Source organism: Myotis brandtii, unplaced genomic scaffold (assembly GCF_000412655.1).
Source record: "Myotis brandtii unplaced genomic scaffold, ASM41265v1 scaffold422, whole genome shotgun sequence".
NCBI classification, from domain to species: Eukaryota; Metazoa; Chordata; class Mammalia; order Chiroptera; family Vespertilionidae; genus Myotis; species Myotis brandtii.
The window spans coordinates 1,133,205-1,145,429 of record NW_005366171.1 but is presented as its reverse complement, the minus strand read 5'-3'; the positions used below and the strand labels follow the sequence as shown (position 1 = coordinate 1,145,429).

Below are 12,225 nucleotides of genomic sequence, written 5' to 3'. Positions count from 1 at the left end.
ACAGATGGAAATAGTAACTTGTCTAAAGCTATTTGCAAGGAAAGCTGGGAAAGATAGTTTCCAGTTGGGCAGCTGTGTGCCCTGAAGAGAGGGGAGAACAGAGACTGGCAACATCGCCAGCCGTCTGCCACCCTCAGGAAGGGGAGTTGCTTGCGATCTGTAAGAAGTGGAGTTAGAGCCCGAGCCAGGATCCAGGCCGGAGCAGTCACCACTAACTCTGAGAGGCCCCAGGGCAGCACTGCAGGCTCTGAGGGTTTGAATGAGCAGCCTATGCCCAGGCTGTGGTCCCCCAAGCTGTGGGTGGCTTAATCTGTCAGGTGTAGGCACACCTAGAGCAGGCTCTAGGTGACGGTGACCTTGAGCCCTGACGGGTCTCAGGCATTTCTATGACTCACCACAAGGGGTGGCCGGGGGCTCAGCACCTGGCTTGGAGAAGCCCAGGCAGGCTCTGGGAGCAGCAGCCATGGAGGACTGTGCGCTTCCAGGGGGACGGTTTTTTCTCCAAACTTGTATTATGTTGGAGTTGGTGAGGCCTCTCAGACAGGTTGGACACGGAGCGAGGAGGCACCCCTTTGGCCTCTAAGATCTTGGGGGGGAGGGGCGGGACAGGGAGACCTACTAGAGACTAGAAAGAAGCAGAGTAGGAGTGCTCCCCCAGCAGTGCCACAGACCGGGCCCCTGCCTGCAGCATCCAGGACTGCTTTTGAGATGCCTGTGCTGTTGGGACATGCGGTCGGTCGTAGCTGCAAGGGGACCACCTGCATGTGGGTGTGTTCACTCTGAGGAGCTTGTCGGGAAAGTCTGTTCTCTGGGAGTGAGTCACAGCGCTCAGCCCCACAGGCCAGTCGGTTGGAATCAACGAAGCTCTTGAACCAGCACCCGCCTCAGAAGCACTTGGGAACACCTAGCCTCCAAGACCAGCCCAGGATCGGTCCAGGTCTCCAGTCCTCGGTGGACAGGTGACTAGGAGGGTGGGAGAGGGAACAGATGACCCTAAGCATGCAGAGTGGGGGTTCAGATGGAGATTCTGAAGCGGCAGGTCAGGCTGGGGTTTGTTGTTGGGGTGTTTGTAGCCTCCGGGAGCCCACGTGGAGAGGGTCTCTGGAGGGTGGGAGGTGCAGAAGAAAGCCATTTGGAGATGGGGAAAGTCCCATCTTCCAGTTGTAGCTCATTCTAACTGTCTGGAGACGCCTGCAAGCTCACCAGCTCTTCAGAGGGCTCGGTCATAACCAAAGCTCAAAACAAGCTGGTTGGCTAGATCAGTAAGAGAGAGGAGGGAAATATCCAAGCCAGGCAAATTCTCCTAACTGGGTGGTGGGCATGAGGAGGACAAGGGCAAGTTCAGAATCTCAGAGTTGGGTTAGACGCCTGTCTGACCCATTTCTCTCCCAAAGCAGGGAGCTGGAAGAGAAGATGCAAATCCTTATAGGTTAATAGTTTTTCTTTTATCCCTGTCACACAAATAATTATACAAATAACTCTGTAATTAACTAGATTGCTGTGATAAGCATTATGGAGGAAGAGTAGGGAGGGCTGTGCTGGACTACAACAGGGAGGTCTAACCTAGTCTTGAGAGGAGAGGCCACCCTGACAAAGGAAGTGACATTAAATCCCAGGCCCACAGGGTGAGCTAGAGGTGGTCCAAATGAAGAGGAGGGAGGACATTCCATGCAGAAGAAATATCACATCTGCAGGCCCAGACGCAGGCAGTGGTTCAGACAATGGCACAGGTAACGCACTGCAGGATGGGAGCAGGCGGTGGGTGTAATGATGGGAGATGCTTCAGGGAAGCCTGTGTGTGCAGAGTCAGGGGTCGGGCAGAGGATGGGGCCTTTCTGAGAGCAAAGGGAAGCCATTTCAGGCTTGAGAGTTGGTTGACAAAATTTGATTTGAATTTAAAAAATACCTTCTGGCTGCATATGGAGGCTGGCTTAGTGGGGCTAAGGTGGATGCAGGGAGGTCAGTATGAAGCTCTTGCAAAAGTGTGAAAAAGATAGTGGTCACTCAGACTAGTGCAGTCACAGTGAGTATGTGATGACAGGGAATATAAAAAATGACTCTAATTTATTTCTAAAATTTTTAAATGACAAATTACTTATTCATTATAAGTAATGAAAAGATTCTAAGTGTCTAATGAAGAAAGGTAATATTTTCCCCTTAGCCGCCACCTTCCATTCTCACCTACAAAGGTCTCACCAGGCTGACACACAGGGGTGGCCTTGCACATCTTTCTTTCATGTGCATCTAAACAGAGAGAGGTTGTCTTTTAAATGGGATGATATTACTTGCTGCTCTGCAACCTACTTTTCTCACTTGATAGTACATCACAGACGTCCTTTACAAGTCAGTAGCTGAAGCTCTAACTCATGTTTTAACCACGACATGATATTCCACAGCTTGGTCATGTGACGACTTATTTGATCATTGAGTGACGTTGATGTTCAAGGAGTCCAATTTTCTGCCACCACAAATGAAATTATAGTGTTCCACTTATATAAAGGTGACTTCCCTCCATAGAACACATTCTTAGAAGGAGGATTTCCTGGTCAAAGGCATATGTATTTTTAATTTTAATAGATAGTGCCAGATAACTTGCTCATCAAGAAACAAAAGTACCCATTTTCTCCAATTTTCAGCAGACTTGAACATTTCACTAAAAATGTTCTGCCAATCTGATAAATTAAAGTAATGAAAACTTATTTTGCTTTAATTTGCATTTTCCCAACTAATGATGAGGGCAAGCATTTTATTAGCCATTTAGATTTCCTCAATTTGGAATGGTCTGTTCATACCTCTTTTCCATTTTTCTCCTGGGCATTTTTTGTTACAATTTATAGAAATTCTTTGCATATACAACATAGTTTCCCTTTTCTGTTGTATATTTTGCATGTTTTTCTGGCAAGTTGTCTTTATTCTTTGTTTTTGGTAGCTTTTACCATTGCAACTTTCAAAATTGAACCTAGTATATATCTATCTTTTCCTTTGTTACCTTACAGGTATCTCCCACCAAATTTATTCATGTTATTATCCAAATCTATTCCATTTTTCTTTTAAAATTTCTTCTAACATTTTCATTTTTTATATGAAAATCTCTAGCCCATTTGGAACATAATCTTTATACTTAGGGGGGTAGGGGTCCAATTTGTTTCTTCCAGATGGATGACCATTTATGATGGCACCATTTTTAAAACAACTTTATGGAGATATAATTCATGTACCATACAATTCACCCATTTAGACAGATAGGTGAATCCCCACAGTCAATTTTAGAACATTTCATCACCTTGAAAAGAAGCCCCATGCACTTCAGCTGTCATCCCCCTATGACCTCTCGCCTCTGGCAACCACTCATCTGCTTTCTGTCTCTACAGACTTACCTATTGACATTTCATACAAATGGAATCACAAGACGTGGACTTTTGTGAGTGCCTTCTTTCACTTAGCATGGCGCTTTCAAGGCTCATCTATTTTTTGGCAGTATAAGTACTTCATTCCTTTTTATGGGCAATAATATTCATTCGTCAGTTGACAGATATTTGGTTTCCTCCCACCTTTTGGCTATAATGAACGATGGCGCTATAAACATTAATGTGGAGGTTTTTGTGTGGACATGTTTTAATTTCTCTTGGCTGTATACCCAGGAATAGAATTGATGGGTCATAGGGTGATTCTATGTTTAACTTCTGAGGAACTACCAGGCTGTTTTCCAAAGTGGCTGGGCCATTTCACAATCCCACAGACAGTGTCTGATTTCTGACTTCACATCTTCACCAACATTTGTTATTATCTGACTTTTTTATTCTAGCTTCCTAGTGGTTGTGAAGTGATATATTATTGTGGTGCATTTCCAAAGATGTAGAGCATCTTTTCATATATATTCATTAGAGAAATCTATTCAGATGGTAGTACCAGTTATTAATCTTTTTCTCTGAAGAATTGAAATGCAAGTTTTATTATATATCAAATTTCTTTCTATATTTGGATTTGTTTATTGGCTCTTTGGTCCTCTAATCTCCATACTGTTCAGATGATGGTGGCTTTGTAGTATGTTTTATTATCTAACTAGAGGCCCGATGCATGAAATTTGTGCAAGGGGCTCGGCCCTTGCAGCCCCAGCTGCCCCGGCTTCGTCCCAAAGGTCATCCAGACGGTTTTTCTGCTGTTTGGTCTAATTAGCATATTACCTCTTCATTATATAGAATAATGCAAGTTCTCTTCAACTAGTCTTTCTTTTCATGTTTTCTTATCTCAGTACAGACATTTATTTTTCAAATGTACTTCAAACTAAATATTTTTACAGTTTTAACATTTTTATTTGAGATTCTAATAGAAATTGCATTAAATCTCTACATTAATTTTGAAAGGATTTACTTTTTATGAGAATAAGTCTTTTCTTTGAAACATGGCTATCTTTCCATATGTTCAAATCTTGTTTTATGTCCTTCAATATGATTTCATAACTTTCTTCAAAGAAGAGCTTTACCTTTGTGATAGTTGTTATTTTAAAATTATTCCTGAGTATTTTATTGTTTTGTCACCATTGTAAGTGTTCTGATTCTTCATTTCCATTTCTAATATATTATGTTATTTAGAAAAAAACTATAGATTTCTGTCTATTTACCTTGTATTTAGCTCCCTTCCCAATTATCTAATTTATTCTAATTGCTTTTAAACTAAATTTTCTTGAATTTTCTTGATATATAAGCATGTCATTTGTAAACAAACACATTTTTGTCCTTTTTAAAAGCTAGTTATTTGTTCTGATTATTTTCTCATCTTATTGAATTAGTTGAAATCTCCAAAAATGTTGAGTAATAGTGATGATAATGAGCATCCTATCTAGTTCCCAGTTGCTGGAAATAGCTTTTAATGGCATTATATATTTGCTATTGGGTTTTTGTAAATAGTCATTATCAACTTGAAGTAGATTTCTATTTTGTTTCATATTTATTAGCAATACTTGCTGAATTTTATCAAATGATTTTTGGCATCTATTACTATAATCATATTTTGTTGTCCTTATTTGTTATTTATAGTAATAAATTTCATGATTTGGAATTATGTTTATGGTGTTAAAATAAACCCCGTATGGTATATTCTTTTGATACTTTTCCCATACCCAGTTAGCTAGCATCTTATTTCAGATTTTGCACTCATTCAAACTGGTCTGTGATTTTGTTTTTCTTTTTAAATTCATTCTTCATAAGATTTGGGAATTAAGAAAATGCTTGCTCATAAAACTAACCATAAACTTTAAACTTTTTTCTTGTCTGGAATAATTTAAATAACATTAAAATTCATCTCTTTTAAAAGTTATATAAAACTTATTTTAATGTAATCTGTGCTTATGATATTTTTACTTTATTCTTAATTATGGTAAAATACACATAACAAAATTTACCACCTTAACTATTTTTAAAGACACAATTCAGTAGTGTTAAGTACATTCACATTGTTTTGTTCTGTCTTTTCATCTTGTAAAATAGAAGCTCTATTCAGAAACAGAAACCCCCATTTCTCTATCTCCTAGCCCCTGGAAAACACAAGTATACTTTCTGTCTCTATAAATTTGGCAATTCTAGGTACCTCACATAAGTGAAGTCATACTGTATTTGTCCTTTTGTGACGGGCTTATTTCACTTAGTATAATGTCCTTAAGGTTCATCTATGTTGTGGCATGTGTCAGAATTTCCTTCCTTTTTATGTTAAAAAATATTCCATTGTATGTATATACCACATTTTGTTTATCCTCTCATTCATTGATGGACATGAGTTGCTTCCACCTTTGGCTGTTGTTAATGATGATTCTCTTAACAGGGATATGTAAATATCTCTTCAAGACCTTGCTTTCAACTCTTTTGGGTATATGCCCAGAAATGGAATTGCTGTGTCATATGGTATCTTGTAATATTTTAATGGCAAAATTTTCATTTATTTTAAAATCTCCTTTGTTTATTGGCCTACTCAGGATTTCAACTTCTATACTCGGTTGTTGTTTTTTTATCATTTTCGACTTTGCTTGGAACTCATCCATTTCCTCTAGGTTTTCACATTTTATTTTCATAGGCTTAGACACATAATTGTTATGTCTTTAACCTTTTCTGTACCTGTGATATATCTCTTTTCTTAAACCCATATAATATTGTATTTTTTGCTTTTTCTTTTCCTTACCCAGGTTTACCTGGAAGGGTTTATCTATTCTTTTGGTTGTTTTGTTTTGTTTTGTTTTCAAAGAACCAGGCTTAGGTTTTAATTTTTAAAAAAATATTTTCTCTATTATATTTTTATTTTCTATTTAATTAATTTCTGATTTTAGCTTTATTAATTTCCTCCTACTTTCTTTTGGCTTAGTTTGTTCTCTTTCTAGTTTCTTAGATCAAATACCTAGTTAATTTGTTTTTAAATATTAAAAGTATTTAAGATGCAACTATTTATGAAGACCTCTGTTATACCTATAATAAATACAAAGAAAAAGAAAAAGAAAAGCATTTAAGGCTATATTTTTTCCTCTGAGTACAGCATGTTTCATAAGTTCTGTATGGTATGCTGTGTTCTCTTTTTCTTTACTAGTTGATTTACAATTCCAGTTTTGATCTGATTTTTGATCCAGTAGTAATTTAAGAGAATGTTTCTTAATTTCCAGGCAGTTTATGCTTGAATTTTGCTTTTTTTTTTTTGACATCAATATTGCTCTTCCTACTCCCTCTGAGCTTGCATTTGCTTGGTATACCATTGCCCATTGTTTTATTTTTAGTTCTTGTCACCTTGTTTTAGGAGTATTTCTTGTAAACAGCATTTGGCTGTAATTTTGTTTTTTTAACTTACTCAGACAATCTGTTTTTTGATAGTAAGATTCAGTCTCTTCACGTTTAGTGTAATATATGGATATACTTAGTTTTTCTTATTCTATCTTATTTTATATATTTGCGGCTCTGCCCCCACCTCCTTTTATTTATTTATTTTTTTACTTTTGCTGGTTTGGTTGAAATTCTGCTTTACATCCAGATTTCTGGTGACTGTTTTACTGAAACAAGACAAGGAAAGATTTGGGAAGAAAATCAAGGATTCCATTTGGATTTTAAAATGTAAGATGTCTTTGAGATGTCAAGTGGGCATTCTTGAGTAGAACTCAAAGGAGTGATCCTGAGTGAAGGTCACACACCCTGACAGCTGTGGATGGCATGCAGGGGGAAGGGGTTCCAGGATGGCCGAGGACCCAGGCTGGGAAATGCCAACAGCTGAAGTTTGGATGAAAGAGAGAAGCTGGCAATAAACCAAGACTAAAAGGAACACCCCTGAGGTTAAGAGGAAAACCCAGAGAATGTGTAGACCAGAGAAGAAACATGTTTAAGACCGAAGGCATTAAATGTATTAAAAGCTGAGTGGTCAGATAAGGTGAGACCCAAAACCAGTCCTTTAGTGATAGAAAAGTCACTGGTGACCTTGGCAAGCTTGGAGGCTGAAGCCAGTTAGGATGTGGTGAGGAGACAGGAGGAGGTGAGAAAGCATGACGACAAAGGAGAATAGATGGCAAATTATCTCAAGATGTGCAGTCCAGGGAATTCCTTTGCTTGCTTGTTTTGGGTGAGACACCAGAGTTTGTTTGCTGCTGTGGTGAAAGGCCCAGCAGAATGAGAAGACTGAAGGGGAAGGGAGAGCCAATGGAACACCTTGCAGGTGGTAGCAGGTGGGCCAGAGCACATGCTGCAAGATAGGGCGCGGGTAAGAGGAAGGCCACCTTCTCTAATGCTTCAGGAGGGAAGGTGCATGTGACCAGGTGCCTGTGGCAGAAGCTGAAGATGAAGATAGGAGGCAGGAGGAGGAGGGCCTTCCTGTCTGATGGATTCTCTCATCTCAGTAAGGTAGGAAGTGATGGCATCTGCTGAGACTGGAATGGAACAGCGGGACCAGATGATTGGGGAGAAGAGAAGAGAAATGAGATGGGAATTCAGGAGCATAGGAGAGCAAGCGTGGCTTCAGGAGGCCCTCCTGGAGGGGAGGGGCAGTGAGAGCAAAGCCTTTGGTCTTCCTGGCATTGAGGGAGAGCTGTCCTTTGAGTCTCCTGCGGAGCTCCACTGCCACCATGCAAAGCTGGTGGTGGGGCTGCTCCCCTATTGTTCTGTTCGGGCCCATTCTTGCTCACACAGCCTTTCCCTGCATGTCTGTCATCTAGCTAAGACGGGTTGGAACTTAAAGGCCATACATGCCGAGCACCAAAGCTCACACGTTTACAATAATTAGCCCCAAATTCTGATGCTCTGATTCTCCTCTTCAGGATCCTCCTCTCAGAAATGTTGTGGGATCCTCTAAGGATGCTTACACATGTAACCCAAGTGCCCTCTGGACACCTACTAGGTTCTGAGTTCTGGACAAAGTCATTTTCTCTCTAACAGCCCCAGAGTTGGGAGGTGGGTTGATAGGCTAGAAGATAATTAATAGGACTAGTTTTGGGTCTCACCTTATCTGACCACTCCCATATAATTAGAGCTGCTGCCCAGTGCTCTTGCCATCTTGTTGTGTATTCCATGCATGCACTACTGTCAGTGCCACAAAACTGTTGACCCTGACTACTTTTGTCCTTCACAGCCCAACAGGGAAATAACTTTTGCTTCTAGTGATCACCTCTTTCAGATGTGGATCCCATAGCAAAGCGGTGGGGCCCTGAGTGATCCAGCTCCTCCATTGCACCACTGCCCTCTTCTTCCCAAAGTGCTGATCGGGAGTCGGTCAGGCCCAGCTTTGCCTTTCCAAGGCTTGTGGCTCAAGTCTAGTTCCCCCAGGAGGATCTCCTCTCAGGAACCTCACTCTCTCTCCTCCAGCCTGGCCCCCGTTGGGAGCCTTAGTCCTTGTAGTAGGTCTGTCCCTCTCTGAATCTCAGCTGTGGATGGAGTTCAGTGTCTTTCGCCAGGGCTTGGGGCCCCATAGAAATTCAGAGATGGTGTCCTAGCTGGTTTGGCTCAGTGGATAGAGCGTTGGCCTGCGGACTGAAGGATCCTGGGTTCAATTCCGGTCAAGGGCATATGCAACGGGCTGTAGGCTCGATCCCCAGTGAGGGGCATGCAGGAAACAGCCAATCAATGATTCTTTCTCATCATTGATGTTTCCATCTCTCTCTCCCTCTCCCTTCCTCTCTGAAATTAATAAAAACATATTTTTTAAAAAAAGAAAAATTCAGAGATGGAGCTGGGCATCTGTTTCAGTATCCCAGCCACTCCATAATGGCTAAGCTCTCTGGATTTTCTCCTTTTCTATGAAAACCAGGAGGCTGGTCTTCTAGGAGTTCACACAGGCCCTTGGTGCAAGTGAGGGTGGGGGAGGGGAGGCTGGGCGCTCACCTGTCAGGCCGGCTTCTCTAAGTGAACTCTGGCTAAGCACAGATACCCAATGGCAGGGCCATACTAGTCCATGTGGTGCCTTTGTGCCCTCTCTGGGTGGATGCAGCCCATGCCAAGCATATGTCTTAGAGAGCAAAGAGAGGGCAGAATTTCAGTCCCCTCTTGCCCTGTTGGCCAGATGCCCTAGTGCAGGGAACAGCTGGCACCAATCTAGGCAGTGGCCATATGTAGCTACACAAAGAACTAAACAGTGTGGAGGTCCAACTAGTGGGCTTCCAGAGGAAGCATGTGCCTGGGTCCTGGTTCCATGCCATCCAAAATCCTGGAGAAAAAGATAGTGCCCAAGGGTCTCTCCTTCTGAGCCTGCATTCTTGTATCTAAATCCCTCCCCTGCCTCTGCAGCTCCCATTTTCTCCAGGGACCCCGTGTAGGTTCCTGGTAGCACACCTGTCCCCCCACTCCAGAGGAGAGAGCTAAAATCAGGCCCTTGGGGGCTGATCTTATGCCCCAGGATTCGATGGAATAATCTACAGTCCACTCATCCACTCAGCAACCAAGCCTTCACAAAGAGACATCCTCTAAGAACATAGGGGAGCCGTTTCCTTAGGACTCTGAGAGGTGGGCAAGGGCTTTCTAAGAAAAGGATTCTAAAAGGAGAGTCATTGGAGCAGGAACCTACAAGGTGTATTGAATTACAGCAAAACAGACCAGAGGGGCAGGAATGTAAGCTTTTTGTATTTTATTAAACCTGACTGGAGGATATTTTCCCCATTCATTTTAGGGAGAGTGGGAGGGGTGTGGGGAGGGGGAGAGGAGAGAGAAACATAGATGTGAGAGAGCCACATCAATCAGTTGCCTCCACCACGCACCCCAAACAGGGCAGGGAACCTGCAACCCAGGTATGTACCCTTGACTGAAATTGAACCCGTAACCCTTTGGTTCACAGGCCAATGCTCTAACCACTGGGAAACACTGGCCAGGGCAGAATGTTAGATTTTTATTGCTCAATAGATACCAGTTGAATTAAAGTGAAGGGTGGTGGTGCTCACAAAGGCTTCACCAGATCTGGTGAAGGGCCTGGAATGATAGAATAAATAGTTAGGGCTTTGTCAGTGGACAATGGGGAGCCATGGAAGGTTTCTGAGCAGGAGAGTAGCAGGGTCAGATCTTGGCATCAGGAAGATGAGTCTGGAGACTTGTGCAGTATGGTGAGGAGGAGGATTTGCCAAACCTGGGCATGGATACGTTCAGTGCTAGTGGGAGACTGCGAGCAGCAGGTTTGGGAGGTGATTCTGAAGAACACCTCTGAACACTCCCCTTTTCATCACTGCATTGAATGTAACCCATTCAGTCATTTCACACACTTTTCCAGATACTGTGTGGGTCCATGTGCAAGGATGGAGGAGGGCAGGAGGAGTCAGGATGAGCCCTCCCTCCGCACTCCCAGCCTTCTCTCCACCCCTCAATCAGAATGTGTTTTTGTAAGTGGGGGCTTGGGGACAGCATAAAGGTGACAAACTGTGCCTCCCCCAGCAATTAAATTTTTAAAAAAGCTGCTATGGAAGGAGCGAATATTAGTTTCCTGATTTATAAAGCCAAATGGATTAAGCTCATTCATTGCCCGAGGAAACAAAAAGGAAATCTTCAATACCTCTGTGCACATTGAGAACAGGAACAATGCGGGTCTTTAGAAAGCAGAAACCTAATTTGGGGGAATCAATTACCCTCTGTGTCCCTGCCTCTGAGGGCTCTCTCACTCCTCTCTCTCAATAGAGATTTCCTGGGAGGGAAAGTGTGGAGAAGTTGGTCAACCATAGGCACACCCTTGGTTCAGCCTTGCAGACAGGGGGCTAAGAACTAGGGTAGGGCGAATGGAGTGCGGCTGGGGTGTGCCTGGGTGTCAGGCACTTGTGGAGATGTGGGGGGAGGGGTGCAGGGGCGCGGGAGGGCTTTGGGATCAAAGTGGAGAGTGGGGAAATATTGGATGTGCAATGAGAGAGCCAAAGAAGGGAGCGATGGAAACCTTGGGTTTATAACTGGGGGACGCGTACGTAGCAAAGCTCAACCAGCATACAAATGGGTGATGTGGGGGCGGGGGGCGGGGGAGGCACTGAGTTACCCACCCACCCACTGTCTCCTGATCTTCCCCGGTTTCTCTTCTGTGGTCTGCACTTTCCTCCGTGGGTCTGGGCACGCAGTGGGCAATGGTGGATCAATTATGAAAAAAGAAAGGGGGCAGGGGCGCCTGGGACAGTCGCCCCGGAGTCACATTCCCAAAGTCACACACAGAAGCAAGCACTCACACCATCTCACACATTCCTGTGCTGGGTCCCAAACCCTGGCCCGCAGTCCCCAGACCCGGAGCCTCGTCCACCCCGATGCACGCATACAGTCGCTCCCTCACCATCACACCCACGGAGCCCCACGCTCACCACGGCGGGGTCACCGACTCAGAACTGCATCCCCAAACTCCCACCCGCCATCGCACACATTCTGCCACCCCAGGCGCATCCTCAGCTCTCTCTCTCTCTCTCACACACACACACACACACACACACACACACAGAGCCCTCGCTCTCTGGCATGCGGACACACACACACACACACACACACACACAGTCGCTCACACGCACACACTCTGGCTGTGCTTTTGTGTTTTGTCAGAATTAATGAGAAAAGTTCCCGTGCCCTGCGGGTAATTAGTGTCCTTGGAGTTAAATAAGCTAATGGCGGGCACCTCTGGCCCAAGCAATTATGTTTGTGTATTGAATAATTGATTCAAAGCGGGGGAAGGGCCGCTAATCAGATCTGAGCATAATGAATTGATTTAATTAACAGGGGAATCTGAGGGGCCCTGGGAAACGCAGGCTTCACTCCGCTGCGGCGAGCG

At 43.6% G+C, this 12,225-nt stretch overlaps 1 protein-coding gene across 1 annotated transcript in view; it reads left to right on the top strand.

The window, feature by feature from the left end:
- Positions 1–942: 942 nt before the first annotated feature.
- The window catches only part of LMO1 (LIM domain only 1 (rhombotin 1)), a 48,012-nt gene continuing 36,729 nt past the window's right edge, over positions 943–12,225 (top strand). The window contains exon 1 of the mRNA XM_005873942.2: positions 943–959. The gene's annotated coding sequence lies outside the window, so the exon portion shown is untranslated. The remainder of the gene's footprint in view (positions 960–12,225) is intronic.